Genomic DNA, 25,000 nt, shown 5'->3' with positions numbered 1-25,000 from the left:
TGATCGCCTACCGTGAAATATAAAAAGAACTTTTCTCACTTTATCGTCCTTCGATGCGAAGAAGTCCACAACCTTCTGTCTCAATAAATCATTGCTGGAGACGGTTGCTACAAGAAGGCTACATGTGTGGCACCAGGATTCTGCTCCATGCCATTCCTTCAGAATTCGTCCTCGGAAAATTTCTACGACTTCACCATCTCCATTTTCTGGCTTCAGATTTGTAATTCCATGGATTACTGTGTGTGGACAATAATGGACGATAATGGTAGCGAAAGACACCAACTGCTCTTGCTGCGATACCAACGTCAAGGTAAGTAGCTAAGATGAAGCAGGTGTTCGATGGACAGCTTAGGGACACAGAAAGAAACGCATGCACCGAAACCGTCTGGAGACCCTGTCCGAAGCAAGGGGTACGCAGGTAGTTACTTTGAGTAAACTAGTATTTCCCTGAAAGTTGTGTTTTACATTTACTACGGATTGTTTGAAGGTAACTTTCTTCCTACACCTGGATCATTGGAATTACACACACACCACACACACATATATATATATATATAGGGAGAGAGAGAGTGAGAGAGAGATACAGACAGACAGATACATAAACATACATTTATATATATCACATATACATGTATATATATATATATATATATATATATATATATATAATATATATATATATATATATATATATATATATATATATATATATACATATATATATATATATATATATACATATATATATACACACACATACATATATATATATATGCCCACGTGCATCGCCAAATGCTTTGTAACACCTTCCATTAAGATGACTTTTGTATTGTTTTTATGGTTCCTTGACGACCAGTTCAAACTCATGACAGTTGTAAGAAAATATACTACTACTACTAATATTACTATTAGTCATCATCATTTTATTATTAGTAAAACTATTGTTGTATATTGTTTTTTATTACTCTTCTTAATGTTAGAATTATTTTTAAATAAGTTTTTCTTCTTCTTCTTCTTCTTCTTCTTTTTGCACTCCTTCATTATTATTATTATTATTATTATTGTTATTATTATTATTATTATTGTTATTATTATTAATATCATTGTAAACATTGCTGTTGTAGTTGTTGCTTTTGTTCTTCTTGGCATTACCATAATAACAATGATATTAATAACAACAATAGTAATAATAATAATAATAATAATAATTATTATTATTATTATATTATTATTATTATGCTCGTTTAACCCTTATACTCTTCGCATAATTTCTGTTCGCGCCACCTACACGCGCATAAATAATTCCCTTAATTGTCTTCATTGAAAACAGCTAAAGCACAAAGCCTCTCTAAATACGTGTCATATTGAAAAATAGCTGATATCTTTTGCCCCGAAGCGGTCTTGTACGCATCATTGTTAATCTTGTTTCCTCCGTGAAAGGTCTTTTCTAACACTCTAATGGATGCTAAACAATTGTTGTTGAGATAAACTATTTAAGCATGTCATTTTGAAGACCTTCAGTAACAAAGAGACTGCAATAACAAAAACTACGGCAGCCATTAACGGCAGTAACAATAGTAGTTGTAGTAGTGGTGGTAGTAGTAGTAGTAGTAGCAGTCGTAGTGGTGGTGCTTTCAGTAATAGTTTTAAATAATATTAATAATAATGTGGAATTTTTTTGCAGAGAGAGAGGGAGAGATGGAGAGATGGAGTAAGTGAAAAGCGGAGAGCAGACTGTAAGAAATGCGATGCTAGTCAGGTGAGTTACTTCAAATTCACTGACAACAATGAAAATGATGTTATTTCGTGTTATAATAATCTCCCCTGAAGCGAACAGAAATAAGCGAATGAATACATACACACCCACATGCGTACATACAAACACACATACACCCATACACACAAACATATATATATATATACATATATATTATATATATAATATATTATATATATATATATATAATATATTATGTATATATATATATATTATATATATTATATATATAATATATATATATATATATATATATGGTATAATGTATTTATATATATATATATATATATATATATATGTATATATATACATATATATATAGTATAATGCATATATATATATAGCATATGTAAACGGAGAAAAACTTAAACCAACAAAAGAATGATTCAATACATAAAGAAATAAATAATGCAAAAACATACAAAAGAACAACATGAAATAATACAACAAAACAAATTACAAAAAAAGTATTAAATGATAATGTAATGAAAAGAAAGGTTGGATTATTTCTTTTTTCTTCTCGTTCTTTTCTATTCCTTCTTGCACCTTTCCTTCCTTCGCTTCTTTTTCTCTTTCTTCTCATCTTCTTTTTTCTCATCTTCTGTCTCTTCTTCATTTTCAACGAATGCCTGATATAATTGGTTAAAGTTGTCATGTTTGTTATCAGGGAGACGAAGAATATGAAGCATATAAAACGGTTAAGGCCGATAACAATGAAACTGCTTCTTTCACATCTTATTAATCAGCCGCCGGCCGACTCGGCCACCTGATATGCATTGTTAAAAAAAATGAAAAAACAGAAAAACGAAAAACAGAAACAGTTAACCCAAACACAAAACGAAAAACGAAATATACTGAAGAAACAAAAAAACATCATTTCTTGGAATGTTTGTCTTTGGTTCGTTTCTATCGTTTGATTTATTTTTCATTCTTACTCTTTTTGTTTGTTCGTGATATGTTTTTCTTCAATTTCTTTTTTCTTTATTAAGAATATTAATTACTGTTTGCTAATGCTCTAAGGGCATTCAATTCTCTATCTGTTTATCTCTCTCTCTCTCTCTCCCTCCCTCTGTGTGTCTGTCTGTCTATTAATCTATCTATAACGCTCACTTTCTACAATGCCAATTTCATACGCACACACGGCACACACACATGTGTTCATTCATAACTATATGTGTGTATATATATATATATATATATATATATATATATCTATATATATATATATCTATATATATATATATATATATGAATATACATGTATGTACATAAATGTCTCTTTAACTCCTTCTCTCTCTCTATTATATATATATATATATATATAATATATATATATATATATATTATATATATACATATATATGTGTGTGTTTATATATATATATATATATATATAGGCGCATGAGCAGCACTGAGATAAGAAGTTTGCTTATCAACCATATGGTTCTGGGTTCAGTTCCACTGCGTGGCATCTTGGACAGGTGCTTTGTACTAGGGCTCCGAGCTGACCAAAACCTTGTGAGTATGTGTGTCTGTATGTATATATGTATGTATTCATACATACATGCATGCATACACATGTAATGTTTGACATGAATCACGCCGATGAAAGCATTTCAATATTTTGGCGGAGAATCCATTTATCGTATTTAAAGAGTCTCTTCGCGAATAAAGTGAGTGGAAAAATATGTGAATGTAGTGGAACATTTATTTTTAAAAAAAATAGATATAATAAAATGAAGTGCAAACGTGTGGTTTAGTTTCTAGAAATTCCGTATATAATAATATAAAGTTTCCGAAGCCTTGTATAAAAACCGCCCCGAACACTAATAAGAATGAGATTTTAGATCTGCTACTCAAATTCTAAGAATGCATAAAATCTACTGGAGTTTGTATTCATGAAAATTAGCGTATACCAAATAAATATAGATTAAAAAAACTAAAAACAAAGCACAACATAAAATATTGGTAAACTCCTTTCGCAATAACTCACAAAATACTATTAACAAAAAACCTTTGAGCCAGATATATATCACACCAGAAATATAAACCTATCTACAGAGGCGAACGAATTAGGTAAGCCGACACATGAAAGTGTACTCGGTGGCTGTTTCTAGTGAAAAGTATCCTTTTGAACTTACATCCTAATGGCTCAGAAAGAGAACAAATTGGATAACGATGGATGTATAGAATATCTATTCATTCTTAATACGTTCTGACAGAGTAGAACACCAATATCTCATCGCTTTTGTTATGCACTATCGGTGAATATCTCCCTGAAAGCGATGTGTGTTCATAAAACACATAATTCACAGGAGTAACTGTCCTTCGAGACTCTGATATTTGCTTATGCATGCTGATGTATTCGAAGTAGAAAATGATTCATATCAAATATTCACGTTCGAATTAGGTCATATGAACAAATGGCTACATTATTGTCCACGTATTCTTACTTTTCTACGTACACCCCATACATTATTACTACTTTGGCAGACATTTGTAGTCGTCAGAACAGAGTTTGTATACGAATCGCACAAATAAAAGACCGTGCTCTCATGAAAGTCATCGGTCCTACGTAGTTTTCATTTATAAGATACAGAACGAGTTCGAAAAACAATGGTAACTTGAAGTCCCCTACAGCGGCGAATATTGTGCATTATGAACACACATCGTTTAAAAAAGGGATTTCCTCTGGTTCTCAACCAAAACGTAATAAGAATGAACGATTTTCTCGTTTGTGTTCTCGTTGGTCTTCTTGCAGCCACTGAATGTGTATCCGTTTAGCAGACATCTGCACACACCAGCAAATTCTTCATTTGCTAACTGCAGTGAGAGATCCTGCTCTAGTTGGATCCATTCATCGTTGGTAGCATCGACTGAAGAGATGCGCAGCAACACGTTGTTGTTTTTGAGTGCTTGTAGATGTGCGATCTGTCTATGAATTGTCATCTGTTTAGTGAATGTTACTGTGGTTATTACGCACACCTGAAATGTAAGTTTATAATTCATGAAAGGGGCAATTGTAACGAACGTGGTTAATATAAAAATGTCACTTAAAATCTCATGCCAGAACTGAGTGTCGTATATACTGAGGAGGTTAAGCTTTGTATGTTCACAGACAACAATCACATACATATATAGTGCCCGATTATTCAATACAGAACGTGACCTATCCAGCGTACGTGTTGTATATATATATATATAAAGATCCCCTTCGGTCATGAATGACCATGGGATTGCACCTAGAAAGTTACCTTCCTAGACACAAGTCCGGGCAAGGTTGTTTGTGGAAGGCCAGCAGTCGCCCATGCATACCAGCCTCCCCTCTCCACACCACCAGTGTTATCCAAGGGAAAGACAAAGGTCGATACAGATTGGCACCAGTGACGTCGCAACTCATTTCTACAGCTGAGTGAACTGGAGCAACGTGAAATAAAGTGCCTTGCTCGAGAACACAACACGCAGCCCGGTCCGGGATTCGAGCTCATAACCTCACGATCGTAAGCTCGACGCTCTAACCACTGAGCCATGCGCCTTCACATGTATATGTATATATATATATATATATATATATATATATATTATATATAATATTAATTAGAGACAAAACCACTATTATTTTTGATTTTTCCCTGTAAATTTGGATTTATTCCCTAATATTATTATATATATATATATATATATGCATGTATATATGCATACGTACAGACATATTCATATAACTGTGCGTTTCGTCATATATACAGCGAGAGAGAGACAGAGAGAGTAAGAGAGGGATAGATATACGTACATACATATTATATAACTGTGTTTCTTTATATATATCAGCAACTACGCAGGCATATATACATATATCTATACATTCATAAATGCATACATCCATGCATCGATCCGTACACTCGTATATTTGCACATCGAGCCAACGAGGAAGCATATTAGCATCTGTGTCGATAACGGATGCTATCAACTAGATGTTGCGGTCCGACCCTATCCCGCGGAATCGATAAAGTTCTATACATGCCATAAATTAACTCCCCAAAATAGTTGTTAAAATGAGGGTAAGATTTTGATCACGTTCCCATTTGATAAGGAATACTAATGGACTATGCAACGACAACCAGAGCATGCCGGTTAAGATAAATTTTCAGAAACACTCGACTGAACTAAAAATACAGAGAATATTTCTTAAAAAATCAATAACGCAACCAACCGGAAAATAATTAATTATCGCAGCGAAAATTGGTTTAGTTATAGCTAATTAATTAATGTAATATATGACAAAGTTACAGGGAAATCAACAATCAGACAAATTTTCATGAAAATCGACAAATTCCAACAATTCTAAGTCGGTCGTGACTATTATAGATCGGTTTCACGATACAAAACGAAAGTCATTCATTAATTATCAACGGTTACTTCTCAAGAATACGTTTACTGCTGCTAAAACGTTTCTGTTTCGGAATAAAAAGAATTTACCAAAACCACAACAGGAGCCATAGGCTGACAGAAACGTAAAGTTATATGTATTTTGATGTATACGTTTGTCTTCGGAGTTCCAACGCTGTCAATTTCGTCATTGCTTTGTAATTTTCCCAGAATCGATGACATAATTAGCAGCTCAGCCTGGATTCAGTTGACCAATAATGAAAAGCATTTCATTTGCGACTTAACTCGTCTTTTAATAATCTGCAATGAAACGAAGTTCAGATTATAAAATGTGTATTTTACTAAGGTCATTTCGGATGTCATTTAAAAGAGATTTAGCTTCTATTTTTAGCGGGTCAATGTAAGCACCTAGTGGCTTCTTTGCAGATTCTTAGAAGTACCACCAGTTGAGTATTAGTGTCGATTCACTGAAACGTAATGAGTGACAACTCTTAACGATTTAGCATATATAATTAATCAACTTCATAAGCTTGCTATGATAATCGTCAGGAGAGAATTCGCCGTTTCAGTGACAAGTAAGCAAGAGTATAAGAACGAAAAGAGGATTTCGGTATTAAAATAAGTAAGTTCAGGTAATCTATTCTCTTTGCAGAATAAAAAATATACATGTTATGGTTTTACTGCTTTTAGTCAGTGGACTGCGAATGCACTGGGACATCGTGACAAAGGGTCGGAGTGCGCATGCACTGAAGCACGGTGAGAAATGGTCGGAGTGCGAATGCACTGGGGCATCGTGACAAAGGGTGGCAGTGCGAATGCACTGAAGCATGGTGAGAAATGGTCGGAGTGCGAATGCACTGGTTCATCGTCACAGAGGGTCCGAGTGGGAATGCACTGGGGCATCGTGACAAAGGGTTGGAGAAGGTTTCACAGAAGTGCAATAGTCGTTTCACTCTGGAACGTATAGTACCTATCTTTACTTCTGGAAAATAAGGGCAACTTAGCACACCGATTTACACTGGTATATATAAAGATATGTATGGAAACACACACACACACACACACACACAAACACACACACACACACACACACACACACACACACCACACACACACACACAAACACACACACACACACAACACATACATGTAGGCTTCTATCACACTAACTAAATAATTTCAGTCACAAATTCTCTCCTCTTGTAGTGGAATCGAATCCATGGACAAGTCGTAAAACTACGTTGTCATTTGTTCCTTAAAATGTCGAAGCAACGAACGTGGGTTTTATTTCCTTCTTTAACACTTTCTTCCTTATATATTACGTTGTACCTGACCCATACTGTAAGACATGTCGTGTGTTATATCCCCTACATTCAACATTGGCCAGTCAAGTCCGCCATTCGCCATTGTTCAGTGATCAATACCTCTGAAAGTTGACGTGCTGAGACCTGGTTTACGAAAGACAATTTTGTTAATTAAACCATAGCACCTGAGTAAAATTGAATATATTTCCTCTCAATTTCCGCTTCTTAATAAAGCTAATTGCCATTTCTTACACAAATGTGCAACACGAAGTAGTTTTACATTACTCATGAATAAATTTAAGCGATTAATTACATAATGCTTTACGAACGACATTTAATACATTCAGCAGGTCCTTAATTAGATAGAATAAATAACATTCCTTAAACTTCATCTTACTCTCCTCATAGAGTTAAGTTTAATTTGAAAAATGCAGTTCTAGATAGAAATTCTGAAAACGATAATTATACATATTTCATTGCTGGAACTTGTGGGGTAATTGTATACTGCACCAGCCGCAATCGGGGCAAATAGTACCACCGGTGCACTGGTATGTACCAATCACCGAGGAATAAACCGTGCATTTAATAGAAATAAATTTCATTCCAAGATACAAAGAATATCAATTATACTTTGGTAAAACTCATCATCCAATATCAATTCAAAATCATTTTGGTCTACCAACTATGTAGTGAACTTTGACAAAGTCACTTGATCTGCTGGAAATAGCAACCACATCGCCTCCTACTATTTAAAAAAAAAACAAGTAAATATTTGCGTAAATCTTGATGGAAAAGAAAATACAATATGGTCATAGCTTCAACACCATTTTCTCATTTGATTTTCGACCAGAATTGATACAAAGCAAAGCAACTACACCTTATAAGGGCTCTAGTTTATCTTGAAATGGTTACTCCAAAATGTCAAAATGAGTTTCAGTCAATGATCAATATTTCCGATCGATTCAAAGTCCATAGGAATAATCAAAATCGATAGCTTATAAGGCGATCATAGCTGCTCAGCAAGACTTAAGAAATCTCTCACCTTCCAGGTTGAATAAACCCCACACTCAACCACCAAAAGAATTCCTACGTCCATTCCATTCTCTCAGGACGAAATCCTCTTGGAAATTCATACTCATTCATTTCTTTATTGCAGGTGGCGTGTTGTAATACTTTAAGCGAAACATTAATAGCATTAATTAAATGGAGACGATGCGATCTACAATAGTTCTTGGTACTATATTTTCTGTAAAACCAAATATGTTAAACGACCACTAAATATTACTCACTAGCATTTTCTTCTAATCACGCATTTTCCAGAGGTTTTCTGCAATTCTTCCTCCGTCTTTCGCTGATTTTGCTCAATCGTCATATTGATAGTTAACTTAAAGAAAGTGCTTCTCTGACAAATCCCGGAACTTGGTCTTCTACAATTCCCAGATGTCAGTCTATACACAATTATTTATACATACGTTAAGTAGCATGCTGCTAGTTTCAGGTTTTTGTTACAGGAAAACATTGCGATATTCCTAGTTTGGATAATTTTGATTGCAGCTGTGTTCGATCAAGGATGATTAAGGCTAACGCCAAACAACAGAATCAAAGATGAGGAAATAAGGAAGAGACGGACTGTATTCTTGCTGATGGCTTTTCCGAAGTTAATAGCATAAGCTGAAACTATTTTGCTCCTGTCTCGAACACCTGTGTTGGCAACTTGTTTTACCAAGAGTCTCACATAAATTTGGGGCAGTTATTCTCATTTTCAAAATTCTGAAAGCTATTCCGATTTTAAACAACGTTGCAAACACGGCCATATTATTGAAGCATAAGTGTTGGTGATAATACCTTTTCGCCCCTTGATATATATTGCCTTTCAGGTTTTGATGGCGATTGTTGTGGTAGTTTGCATAGTTCTGTTACGTACTTGACCATTTTCAGAAATGTTATTATCAGAAGCGGAATCGTAGCTGCTGAAGAATGTTTCATGCATCCATACTAAATGAGGTGAATTGAGACTTGAAAATGGCTAACAATTGGTTGGGTAAGACTAAAATGAAAGTCAAATTGTAAATATTCGATCAATGTGCCTATTATGATTTTTCTACAGTGTAAAATGGCGAGTTACTTTCGCTTATCCAGATACGATGTATTTTTCTATGTATATAATAATTGGCATGATGCGTATTGATCTCACAAAATTATCGGCTATACAAGAGGGCATAATTTAATGATACTTGCTTATGGTTATCTATTTTGTAAATTTTATATCCATTCTGAATGCTGGCAGAGCTTTTGATTTCAGATGTTGGAAATCCAAACGAAATTGTGAATATTTCATTCCCACTTAGATGATTCAATTTATTGATTAAGTTTAATAGTTCGATTTGCTTTTTAGTATTGATTTTCTAAACTAACCTATAATATGCAGATGACCTGTCGAATACATACATATATATGTATATGTGTGTGTATATATATATATGTATATATGTATGTATGCATATATATATGTATATATATGTGTATATATATATATATGTGTGTGTGTATATATATATATATATATATATGTATATATATATATGTGTATATACATATATATATATATACGTCTATATAGATGTGTATATGTATGTATATATATATATATATATATATATATATTATAAGTGACACGTGTTGCGTCTCGGGAAATAAATATGCTTTTAGCGGATTTACAAATTCTTACCATAAATTCTTTTTGAAATAGTGGTGTACAATAAATATAATTGCGTAGATACACACACACTCACATATATGTATATATATATATATATGCATGCATATATGTATTCATACATACATATATATATGTATGTATGTGTGTGTGTGTGTGTGTGTGGTGTGTGTGTGTGTGTTTATGTATAGGTACTGTAAATTGTGATACGCTGTACGGAGAACAGCGTCTTCCAAGACAATAATTTTTCGAATACACTCGAACGTTTCAACGTTCAACTAAGCTTTAACTTTTAACGTTTAATTAACCCTGATTATCATATCAGTAACAATCATACCATCATCAGCAACATCATCGTCGTCATCAATGTCATCATCCTCATCATCATCTTCATCATCATCATGAACAACAACAACAACAACAAACTTAATGAAATTCCATTGGCCTAACATTGATTTCTTTCTTTCTACGCTTGAACAGATCGAGCTGGTTTACAGTTCAGCGTATTCTATGCACGTCAGTCCTGCATGAACTCGTATTGAAATGTTGCTTCATAAAATCTCATACAACTCAAGAGCTCTTTGATCAAACTCCATCAGCCAAGCTGTTGTATTATCGCACGCAGTATATATTACGTATTCCGATTGCAATTCACGTGTATGTTATCTTTCTTTTGAATATATATAAGGTTGCATTTGCATAGGCCAAACAATACAATGCTATTCCTCATCAGAACATCCGAAAACTGAATAACAAGTCTACAACAATAATACATTACCATATAAGATTTGCTGACTGAAACCTCCTCTCTCTCTCTCTCTCTCTCTCTCTCTCTCTCTCCCATCCAAACATGATGCATTTCAAATTACTGTAAATATTCGAGAGACGTGTTACTTTTCATGATTCCATAGTGGAACATTTTACATTATCTCCTTTCTAAAAGATATTGTTGTTGCTGAATATTCCAAGGTAGGTTTGTGGAGCAAGCTTATGCTAAGGTGATAAGTAGATTACACAAAGCATGATGGAAAGAAACACACTACATCAGCGAAGTCTGAGATTTAGTGGTGTGATCGTTTATTCAGTAATAAATGTTAGGATGGATGCAGTGCAATTCAATATATCGATTTCGATTAAGTTTCTTTTCCAAATTGTTCTAATTACTCAGTGAATATTATCGAAGGAAAATGGTGAAATAGTTTGCGAAGTTGTAAATACCTTTTCTCAGATTTATTCGTTTTGCAAGACAGTTATTAGGTGTGCATAATCTTTTTGTTTTTTATATTGTGTTATTTTTGAGCATTTGTTCGAAATTTATTCAAATATAAAAATGAGAAAACAGAAAAAACGCAGACGTTAGGATCCGAACCTAGTATATGTTCATCAGAGACAGAATAGCGCTATAACAACCACATGGAAATGTAGTGTAAGAAACTTCGGACGGATGGCGGACTACCAGTATCACCGAGGGAATTAACCGTGACACATATTACAAGTACCCAAGAAGAATCCTAAACTTCCTTTGCATACTTTGCTGGGTCTTGCAATGTTTGTACAGCCAATGTTTCTGGCAACGACATTGTATTTTACCTCCTTTCATGTGCCTGATAATCGAGACGTCACTGGGCGTTACCAACAGCACAGAAGAGCAGGTCAGTAGGAACTCTATCTAAATCCTGTCTTAAAATTTACTGGTTCGTCATTAATTTTGGCCTAATGAGGTCTCTAAAGATAATTTTCGGGCTTATTTGAAGATGTTGCTTCCAACGAATTAGGTTTTCTAAAACTGACAGATGACAATGGCCACTCGGATAAACTTGTCCTGTATGAAATATGCCCCAGCTGAGGCGATCGGTGGAAATCCTCCTTTAACTTAGAATTAAGAAAAGCTGGAATATATGGAGCGAATCCATATAAACTACGATGAATTGTGAACTATGATCACACGCACTGTCGATTGTAACAAATAGAATACAACAACAACAACAACAACAACATTGAATAATTATATATTGTATTTCATATGATAGAATGGTTAACCCACTGAGAATTGAGCCAATAGAAAATTGTTTTTCAAAAGACAGACAGGGATGGCGTCGTCTCCAAACATTGCTCCTTTCCTCGTCACGCCGTACAGGAGTATCTGCTTTTCCGCTCTCTGCGGGGGGAATGCGAACACTGGTCAGATGACTTACTTTTGCCAACACGCACTGAGTGAGGAACTGGGTAAGCTGTTGCTTGTGATAGGCAGATATTTGTAGATGTTGCGCAATTTCCAGCGTTACCTTCTCGGAGAAAATTTGCGATGATCATTTTTACAGACAAACTTTTCCACAACTTATGTCCTCGACAGATCTTCACTCGGGTAACAAGAGAAGAGCAAGGCTGGACAGGTGTCACCTGGATTATCATCAGAGTATCATCAGTTTTCTTTCGGTTTCCCAATCTATTCAGTGGAATTTCTACTTCTGCAATTCATAAATGATCAATAATGGGTACGATGACCACTACTCGGAGTAACTTCTAATCCAGTCCCTGGCCTGAGAGAGCATCCGGGTGACAGGTATAGAAATGCCTGTAGGGACGTCTTCCCGAGAGCATCATCGGCAGGCGACGTTATGCCAAACACCTGCTGTTGTGTATAAGACAGATCTGGTTATCGAGTCCTGTTGTGAAGAACCTCCGCCCTTTCCTTTGATTGATAAGTATTTATAATTCTTCTGACCTTGTTAAAAGAGGTCACTTGTTGGATCAGACTGAAAGGACTGAAAACTGACATCTTAAGGTCATCTGTCAATATCTCTTTCTCTGTCTCTCTTTCTCTCTCTCTTCATCTTTTTGTATGTGTGTATATATATATATATATATATATATATACTCTTTTACTCTTTTACTTGTTTCAGTCATTTGACTGCGGCCATGCTGGAGCACCGCCTTTAGTCGAGCAAATCGACCCCGGGACTTATTCTTTGTAAGTCCAGTACTTATTCTATCCGTCTCTTTTGCCGAACTGCTAAGTGACAGGGACGTAAACACAATTGTCAAGCAATGCTAGGGGGACAAAAACTGACACACAAACACATACACACGCATACATACATACATACATACATACATATATATATATATATATATATAATATATATATATAATATATATATATATATACACATATATACGGCAGGCTTCTTTCAGTTTCCGTCTACCAAATCCACTCACAAGGCATTGGTCGGCCCGGGGCTATAGCAGAAGACACTTGCCCAAGATGCCACGCAGTGGGACTGAACCCTGAACCATGTGGTTGGTTAGCAAGCTACTTACCACAGCCACTCCTGCGCCTATATATATGTATATATTTAAATAGATCTACACACACACACACACACACACACCCATATTGCCCATTTTCAAGTAAGTTATCTATACTCTATGGTATTATATGGTATCACGAAACCGTTATAGAATAATGTTATTTTGTTCAAAATTGCTGACATGATTGTGTAAATTCACAATTGAAATTTCGAATTTCATCACAGATCACATTACGTTTTACTTCTATTCGCTTTAATAAATTAACTCAGGTATATCTCATCATTTCACCTGAACCTACCCATCTCTCCAGTACAAAAGGTTACCAAAGTGCTAAGTTAAAATAGACTGCTGCTAACATAATATTTTTTGTTCCTACTTTTTATTTTTAAAAAATGCTGAGAAGCTACATTAAACAAAAAGTAAGGATAAAAACAAAAGAAAACAACAATAATGGTTATTAAGACTTCAACCGAATTGACTCTTCAGTTTGGGGAATAAATATCTTATTGCTACGTGAAGAATTGTTTGTATCAAAACTATAATCAAGTTAAAATCTTAAACAAAAGAATTTTCTCAAAAATCTGTTTTCCTTGAAATCACATGAAAACGTCAGTCTGGTGCACAAAGACGGAATAATAAGAGAGTTGAGAAGAGGAGGATAAGAGCTGGTGGTGGTGGTGGTGGTGGTGTGTGGTAGTGATCATAATGGTGAGAGGGATTATTGGTGGTGATGATGATGATGATGAGGGCGACGACAATGATGATGGTAATAGAGATTATAGCAATAGAAGGACTGAAGTATATCTCCTGTAAGTGGCATGCCGCTCTCTGCTGGAGCTGCGGCTGGTGCTGCTGTCGCCACTACTACTGCTGGTGCTAGTGCTGCTGCTGCTGATAACGTCGACGAAGACGATGATGGTGATGAGGAGGACGACGATGGTGGTGGTGGTGGTGGTGATGACGACGACGATGATGATGAAAACGACTTCGACGAGGTCAACGACGATGACGATGATGATGATGACGATTATGACAAGGACTTTGATGATGTTGATAATGACAATTATGGTGCTGGTGGTGATGGTTGTATCTGTGGTGGTGAAGAAAGGTTGCCGTTATGCAAAACATTGATGTTAGGAACACGGAAGGTGAATCCTTGCAGTGGCATCTAAAGGTGGTGGTCTTGGTGGTGGTGGCCGTGGCTGATAATAATATGGCGAAGGAAATAAAGGTGGTGGAAGAATTGGGAAGAACGTGGTTTGGTATAAGACACTTGCCCGAGGTGCCACGCAGTGGGACTGAACCCGGAACCATGTGGTTCGGAAGCATACTTCTTACCACACAGCCACTCGCGGTCGATATAATAACTATTCAAATTCGGGCATCATTGGATGTCCTTGTCCGTAAATTACTAAACGCAAAGTATTTGCCAGAGACACAAAATAAAGTAAGGCACCAGATTAATGCTGGTTTTGGTGGTATTGACGAATGCCCTCCACGCAAATTTCAGACTTTGTGCAAATGCTTGAAACGATTATCATTATTATTATCATGTTTGAAATTTACAGAAAAACAACAGACGAAGACCGGTGTATGAACAAGAAGCAGGTGTATTATTTTGACGTTCGGGAAAGTGAAAAAAGTCTTCTACGTTTCGAGCCTACGCACTTCAGCAGAATGGAATAAGAGAAAATAAACAGAGAGAGAATTAGAAAAAGTTGTGGATTTAGCGGTCAAGAATTATTATTAAAGGTTTGTCCTTTCATCCTTTCGGAGTCGATAAAATAAGTATCAGTTCAACACTGGGGTCGACCTAATCGATTTACCCCTCTCGCTCGAAATTGTTTGCCTTGTGCCAAAATTCGAAACCAATATTACTCTATAGAAAACCCATCAAAATTATATAGTAAGCTGAAAGCATCTTACAATAAATTTCTTTTGTGAGAATACGATCTTGCCCAAGAGAAAAGAAAATCTAATGAATAGGTAACATTATTTCACACACCATCTTTAAGATAAAACCATTTGGTTTCTCTCTCTTATAACAATGGACGTCGAAACCTCAAAAATAGAAAAAAATCTCGTTAAAATAATGATTTCTAATCTAGGCAGAATTCTTGGCTTTTGGATTAATGTATTCCTAGAGCTACATAATATTTATATCGCGCCCAGGACTTCATTGGCTCATGAAATTTGCGCATGACTGAATGTATTGCATTTGGAATAATATCACCGTGACATGAATTTCCGTAATGTGAAATGCATGTTCTAAATGAATTCCATGCTAGTTGGATTAATGCATTCCTATAACTACCTAATACTTATTTATATCGAGCCCAGGACTTCATTGGCTCATGAAATATCCGCATGATTGAAGTATTGCATTTAGGATAATATCACCGTGACATGAATTTCCGTAATGTGAAATGTATGTTTTAAATGAATTCCATGCCAGGTGGATGTCAATAAGCTTATACAGTTCGGGAGGAAAACATATATTTTGGATTAAAGATCTGCATGTTACGGCAAATAAAGGCTGGAAGGCTACATTGACATAACACAAAAGGTGTGTTTACTTAAAGGTATCGACATGAAATATGACAAAAGAAATTAGTCCAGAATTTTCATTTTATGCTGTAATTCACTTCGTCTTATTACACAAGAATCCGTGCTACTCATTAAATAAAGGTAATTGAAGTTTTTGATCAACTCTAATCAAGATATCATAAACTAATTACTAGAACACTTCACTCTAGTGGAAGTCTATTAAAGATAGAAATAGTTTAAGACTACCACTTTGTATATTCGCCTAATAATTAGGTCCTTCACATGTAGGGTTTGGTGATTCGAACAGTGAAACAGTAATTTTAGATACCGTAAATAATTTATTTTACTTTCTATTAACTTTCTATAAGCTATCTATTATAAGACGAGTCTGCTTGCATTAACAATACATAAAAGGAGAGAGAGAGAGAGAGAGAGGAGAGAGAGAGAGAGAGCACATTAAGGAAAATGATGAAATCTATTCACGAAATCCTATGATATACAGAATGGATTTAATCACACATGGATACAGAGAAGTTTCTAAAGGTATACAGACAACAAAAATGCAGTGATGTAATGCATCGCGTGCCTTTTACAATTTGCTTTTTACTTCTGATTAATTTCGACTCGAATTGAGATATCACAGAAAAATAGTGAACAAACCTTTTGTAAGTATTAACAATCACATTAAACTGACGAAGATACGGTGCTCTATGAGAGCTTCCTGCTTTTGCAATACAGTATTGGTATAAAAGTTTGTTTTAGGAATAAGAATGGATCCTATTAAATAGTAAAACCAATGGTAATACTTCGCAATAACAACTTACTAGTGACATGACTAAAACTTCATTAGTATAATAATGAAAGAAACATTTCACAGGCAATGTTAATAGAGGAATTCACTACTATCAGTATTATCCAATTCGGGAATTGATGTTATACTTGGCATGGCAGACTCAGTTGAGTCAAAGATATGAGATGAGAAAGAGGAAATGATTTTTTTTCATAACATGTGATGTACTCAGGCAATGGAGACAAATGATTTCTGGCTCGAGGCTGCGGCAGCTAAAACAGAATGACAAACTGAATAGAACTAAAGCAAAACTTATAAAAATTATTATATAAAAGATGCTATTAACACTCTCTATATAATATGTAATGGATATATATGTCGCTGAAAGAATTCTGAGCAGGGTGTTTATTTTCGAGGGAGCAAACAGAAAATAAAAATATCGCCAGTAGACAAAACAAAACACCCAACAAAAAAAGTACAAAAAAGACAAAAGGCAAAAATAAAAAAATAAAAATAGACAGTTGCGGCGCTGGCATTGATAAATCCTGATTTCTGCTTCGTTGTGATTCACCATTTTAAGCGACACCGCATTTTAAGCGAAAATCGAGCGCTAGCTGCTATAATTAAACAACAGTTTAAAAGGAATTTAAGAATATATATGCTTAAGATCATCGGTGCGACCATCCAGATGAATATAATTTGTAGGACTGCATGCTAGGACGTCCGCACAAAGTCAGACTTGTAAGACAGTCCTACCGATTACACTCGTGGCTACTATTTCAAAAGTCCTCGTTTTGGCGCGCTACGGACATTTGGACATTTATGTAAGTAAAATTATATAATATGTTGATAGTGAAACATGTATGCGAATAATCCATATTCTTATTGCTTTTTCTTTTGTCTTGCTCGATTACATTTTGGTTGTGTTGCTAAGTTTTTCTTGAGGACATTTATTAGTGGTAAGACCATAGCGGATCTGTTTCTAGCATAAGGGTGTCCACATAGTGGTTCCCCTCTAATATGTGTATGTATATATATATATACATACATACATACATATATATATATATATATATATGTGTGTGTGTGTGTGTGTGTGTGTGTATATATATGAGCCCACAACCTTCGAGACCTTTTGGTCCATAGCTCCTTCCCTGACCCTACCTCCCAACCCGGCTCGTTCCCCTGCTCCCGCCCACGTTGCCGCACTTGCCCTTACCTCTCCAACACCACCCGCCTCACTAGCACCCACCATCGACCCTATCCCATCATCCACTCCTTCACCTGCACCTCCAGCAATATTATCTATTGCATCTCTTGCTCTCTCTGCAATTCCTTGTACATCGGACAAACGGGACGCCGCTTGGCTGACCGGTTCGCGGAACACCTTCGTGACATCCACCTTGCGAACGACACACCGGTCTCACGCCATTTCCGCTCCACGGTCACTCCTTGCAACACCTATCTGTGTTCGGTTGTCCTTACACAGAGGCCATCCGGATTCCGTTTACGCCGTGAACAGGAATTAATCTTCTCTCTTCGCTCTTATACGCCATTTGGTCTCAACTCTCCCCCCCTCCTCATCTAACCCCCTCTCCCCTCCTCATCTAACCCCCTCTCCCCCTCCTACCTATCCTTTTTCCCCCGACCCTACTTCTCAGACCTCATCCTTTCCACCCCTACTCCCTTCCTCTTCCCCTTCCCTCCTCTCCTATTCTTTTCTTTCTCTTCTTCCCCTCTTCCCTTCCCTCTGCTCCCTCACTCCTCTTCCCCTTCTCTCTCCCCTCTCCCTCTTTCCTCCTTCATCCCCCTCCTCCCATCCTCTCCTCTTCCCCTCTCCTCCCCTCTTCTTCCATCCCCTTCTCTCCCCCTCTTCCCCCTCCCCTCTTCTCCTCCTACACCCACATGACTTTACACATCACATCACATATGATGTGCCATACTAATACACACACCAACTAATACATACTAATACGTACTAATACATACTAGTACATACTAATACATACACCAACCCTATACATACACACGTCCAGACCCCGCATACGCACTTATACTCTCTCATACACACCACTTATACATACCAATACGTACTAATACATACTAATACATACACCAACCCCATACATACGCACGTCCAGCAATCCTACGCACTAATACTCTCTCATACACACACACACACACACCACCCTTAACATATAATAAATAGTAACAACACCAACCCTATACATACACACATCCAGACCCCACCTACGCACTTTTAGCTGGTCCCTCAACCCATTATCAACCCTATTATCTCCCCTTATTTCGCTCACGCGTCTCATGTTTGATCTTTGACCTCTGGCCGAAATCAGATCGCCATGTTGATTCGTTAGCTACTGCACGCATTTTTTTCTCTCCTTCTTTCTGTGTTTTTCTCTCTCTGTGTATCTTTCTGTTGAAGAGCGTAGGCTCGAAACGTTAAAGACTTGTTTTATTTATATTTCCTGAGCGCCATACTAATACAATTGTTCGTTTGTTTTCCACCTGCCTTCGTCTTTTGTTTATTTTCATAAAGCTTCCCGTTATATATTATGCGCTCACGTGGTCTCACTTTCATCCTATATTCTACCAATACCACTATCAACACTTACCTCTACCTTGGATACTTACCATTGGCTGCACCTCTCTTTCGCGGATCAAAGTGACTTTGCATTGATGTGAAATCCTTAAAAAATATACCACGACGTCTACACATTTCTCAACTTGAACTTTCAACCTTGAACTTGTTCGCATAAACTGTCCCGTTTGTTGTATTTTATTTTCTCTTATATTACCACTTTTTTTACATTCATTTCATGCTTTCCACATTTTCCTGAATTTGTTCTCCTTTCGTCTTTCTTCCTCTCTGGATGTCCATACTCCGTTTCTCTGCCTGCACCCCCTTTTTTGCCTCCCCTCTCTCTGCTTCCCTTCTTTCTTTCCCTTTTCCGTTTGCCCCGTCTTTTCTGCCCCTATCGCTTACTTATCTAGTTTTTCATACGATTATTATTTTTTGTTTTTTTTTTTGAACGTTTGTTTTTTCCCCTTTTTTCGCTATCCCTTTTTTCTATTTTTTTAATACGATAATTTTGTTTTTGTTTTTTTTGTTTTTTCGAACGTTTTTTTTCCGCTATCCCATCATGCCGGATCCTAGGTCCTACCTCCTCACCCTCCATCACAGTTGAAGGATCATCATGCGTTCGCTTCCTGTATATTGCCTTCAGCCGTCCGTTAACTCTCTCTACTTCTTTTTAAAAAAACCCGCTTCTCTAGCCATGTCTCTTTCCTAAGCCGCTGCCTACATCACCGACTCATCCCTAAAGGTTCCGCCTCCACTTCCACCCGCTCTCCACTCGGATTCTTCCATCTTACCCATACTCCGCACCACATCTACCGCCTTATGCGGGCCACCATTCGCTCCAATCTCTCCAAACTACATGCCATCAACCGCCTTCTTCCTCCTGCTTTTTCCACCTTCTTCTCCTCTCTGCCGCCTCTCTATGCTCCAAACACGCTACGCTTCAGTATCCATTTGAATCAACTCTTCCATCAATTCTTTCTGATACAAAACTTCGTAAACTCCAATCACTCTTCCATTCCACCCTACCCGACGCCACTACCCCAACTCCTCCACCACCCTTCTCCCCTCCCGATATGCTCCATCCCCCCACACCTAACCCCACTGCCCCTCCCTACAACGCCTTCTCCCCTCCGTTAGGCTCCATCCACCTACACCTAACCCTACTGCCCCGCCAACCACCCCCACACAATCCCCAACCGTCCCCCTCAGACCTCCACGAGACCTACCACCCCTCCTACTTCTATTCCACCCACCCCTTCTCAACTTCCGTCTGTTGTTACCATTCCCCCGATCCCCCTCTCTGCGGCTGAACGCTCCGTCCTTGGTAGGGGTCTGCGTTTCATCCCCCTCACTCCATCCTGTAAGGAATTCCAGACGCGAGTTGATGTCCACAGCTTTGTGCGCCGTGTCCGGTTGGGTGCGCATTACCACGACTCGCCACCCACACCCAACGAAGAGGACTGCTTCACTGGCCTGGGCCGCCTACCATCCCCGTGGACGCCTGCCCTGGCCAGATCCTAGCAGTGGATCTTTTCGCGGGCGCTTGTCAGCGTGCATTGGAGCGGTTCAACTTCTCCAGGCCGCACGCCGCCTCAACATCTCCCAGCTGAGCTCTTGGCTCTTCGTTCCCTCCAACGGCGCGCTGACATTATCATCAAACCAGCTGACAAGGTGGATCTGTAGTGGTGTGGGGCGCGGACCTCTATAGGGCCGAGGCTTTCCGCCAACCAAACGACACCTCCTTCTATTCCACTCTGCCCTCTAACCCCACACGTAGCTACCAACAGACGGTATCCTCTACTGTCCAAGACCTCATCTCGTCCTCCCGTCTCCCCCGCACCGCATCCAACCTAATTGTGCGAACCCCACGTACCCCCACCATTACATCCCCCCAAATCCACAAAAACCCAACAACCCTGGCGCCCCATCGTTTCCGCCTGTAACTGCCCCACGGAGCTCATCTCTAATACCTCGACCGTGTCCTTGCCCCCCTAGTGGGCATCTCTTCCCTCCCAACATCCACGATACCAACCATGCTCTCCGGCTTTTCAACTCTTTCCTTTCCTCCCGGCTCCTCCAAAATCCTTTTTACTATGGACATCCAAAGCCTCTATACTGTTATCCCTCACCACGAAGGACTGCAGGCCCTTCGACACTTTCTTGACCTCCGCTCTAACCCTATACCTGACACCTCCACACTCATTCGTCTGGCCGAACTTGTCCTTACTCTGAAATGCTTCTCGTTCGCGGGCGAGTTCTACCATCGCGGGCGAGTTCTACCATGGTCCGGGAGTGGCCATGGGAACGCGAATGGGCCCCAACTATGCGAACCTGTTCGTTGGCTATGTTGAGGCCCAAATATTCTCTAATTTCACTGGTCCCACTCCTGAACTATATGGTCGTTACATTGACGACATTATCGGTGCCACCTCACTCTCCCGCGAACATCTAGATCCTTCCTCTCTTTCGTCCAATCTTTCCATCCAGCCCTCCACTTCACTTCCACTATCTCCAACACCTCTGTCTCCTTCCTCGACATTTCGGTTAGCATTCTTCACTCCATCTTACCACCTCCATTCACTACAAACACACAGACTCACACTCATACCTCAACTTCTCTTCCTCCCACCCAGAACACACCAAGCTTTCCATCCCCTATTCCCAATTCCTCCGTCTACGTAGGCTCTGTAGTGACGACCATGACTTTGAGACTCAGTCTCAACGTATGGCTCACCACTTCACCCTACGGGATACCCCTCACCACTATCCACACCGCCCTTGCCAGAGCACGGTCCGTGGACCGTGTATCTGCTCTCTCTCCCCGAACCCGCCTGTAGTCTCCCGCCTCCCTTTCCCCTCACTTACCACCCACGACCCTACGTCTCCAACGCACCATTCTTCGAGCTTTCCGTCATCTCCAGTCCGACCCGTCCACTTCACACCTCTTCCCTAACCGACCCCTCCCCTCTTTCAAACGAGCCCACAACCTTCGAGACCTTTTGGTCCATAGCTCCTTCCCTGACCCTACCTCCCAACCCGGCTCGTTCCCCTGCTCCCGCCCACGTTGCCGCACTTGCCCTTACCTCTCCAACACCACCCGCCTCACTAGCACCCATCATCGACCCTATCCCATCATCCACTCCTTCACCTGCACCTCCAGCAATATTATCTATTGCATCTCTTGCTCTCTCTGCAATTCCTTGTACATCGGACAAACGGGACGCCGCTTGGCTGACCGGTTCGCGGAACACCTTCGTGACATCCACCTTGCGAACGACACACCGGTCTCACGCCATTTCCGCTCCACCGGTCACTCCTGCAACACCTATCTGTGTTTCGGTTTGTCCTTACACAGAGGCCATCCGGATTCCCGTTTGCGCCGTGAACAGAATTAATCTTCTCTCTTCGCTCTTATACGCCATTTGGTCTCAACTCTCCCCCCCTCCTCATCTAACCCCCCCTCCCCCCCTCCTCACCTATCCTTTCCCCCCCGACCCATACTTCTTCAGTCCTTCATCCTTTCACCCCTACTCCCCTTCCTCTTCCCTCTTTCTCCCTCCCTCTTCCCTTTCCCTCTGCTCCCTCACTCCCTCTTCCCCTTCTCTTCCCCCTCTCCCTCTTTCCTCTTCATCCCTCCTCCCCCCCCTCACCTCCCCTCCTCTTCCTTCTCCCCCTCTCTTTCCCATCCCCTTCTCTCCCCACTCCCCCTCCCCCTCTTCTCCTCACTACACACAATGACTTTACACATCACATCACATATGATGTGCCATACTAATACACACACCAACTAATACATACTAATACGTACTAATACATACTAGTACATACTAATACATACACCAACCCTATACATACACACGTCCAGACCCCGCATACGCACTTATACTCTCTCATACACACACAATATACATACCAATACGTACTAATACATACTAATACATACTAATACATACACCAACCCCATACATACGCACGTCCAGACCAATCCTACGCACTAATACTCTCTCATACACAACACACACACACACACCCTTATACATACTAATACATACACCAACCCTATACATACACACATCCAGACCTCCTACGCACTTTTAGCTGGTCCTCAACCCTTTTATCAACCCTATTATCTCCCCTTATTTCGCTCTCGCTCGTCTCATGTTTGATCTTTGACCTCTGGCCGAAATCAGATCGCCATGTTGATTCGTTAGCTACTGCACGCATTTTTTTTCTCTCCTTCTTTCTGTGTTTTTCTCTTTCTGTGTATCTTTCTGTTGAAGAGCGTAGGCTCGAAAGTTTAAAACTTGTTTATTTATATTTCCTGAGCGCCATACTAATACAATGTTTCGTTTGTTTTCCACGTGCCTTCGTCTTTTGTTTATTTTCATAAAGCTTCCCGTTATATATATATATATATATATATATATAATATATATATATATATAATATATATATATATATATATATATATCATGACAAAAAGTAATTATTGATAATTAATTAAGACAGGGGACGATGGCAAGGACATTTTTATTCTGATTATTTTATTATATATATATATATATATAATATAGATATATACATATATTATATATATAATATATATATATATATATATATATATTATGTATGTATATAATATATATTATATATAATATATATATATTATTTTATATATATATATATATATAATATAATATATATATATATATATATATAATATATATATGACTACTGTCACCCCAACCGCCACTACGAAGTTCTTGCAATGAATCTACAGATAACAACAAGGAGACGAAACTGTGGCATTGCTTTACTCATCATGTATTTATACATTTTGTATAATTTCTCCATTATATATATATATATATATGTACATATATATGTGTGAAAGAACAGGCGTGGCTGTGTGGTAAGAAGCTTCGTTCTCAATCACACTGTTCTAGGTTCACTCCCACTGCGCGGCATCTTGGACAAGTGTCTTCTGCTATAGCTTCTGGCCGACCAAAGCCTTTTCAGTGGATTTGGTAGACGGAAACTCAAAGAAGCCTGTCGTATACAAATGTGTGTGTGTGTTTGTATGTGTTTGTGTGTATGTATGTGTGTATGTGTGTATTTATGCGTGTGTGTTTGTGTTTGTCCCCCACCTCATTTAACAACCGACTTCGGTGTGTTTACGTCCCTATAACTTATCAGTTCGGCAATATAGACCGATAGAATAAGTACTAGGCTCACAAAGAATAAATCCTGGGATCGATTTCATCGCCTAAAACTCTTTGAGACGCAGCTCCAGCACGGGCGCAGTCAAACGACTGAAACAAAAGAATGTATATGCATTTGTTAACCTCATACACCCACACATAGAGATATGGGCCACCAGTCTCTCCCTATATATATATATATATGTATATATATATATATATATATATATACATATATAATATATATGATATATATATTCCGCTAACCAACCAAAAACCAAAAATCTAGAATAATAGTAATAGCAAAATAACTAAATTATATGCTAATCGACATGTAAATTAGATAACTACACGCCGAATGGTTT

This window comes from Octopus sinensis, linkage group LG12 (genome assembly GCF_006345805.1).
Source record: "Octopus sinensis linkage group LG12, ASM634580v1, whole genome shotgun sequence".
Lineage (NCBI taxonomy): Eukaryota > Metazoa > Mollusca > Cephalopoda > Octopoda > Octopodidae > Octopus > Octopus sinensis.
This window is presented reverse-complemented; position numbering follows the sequence as displayed.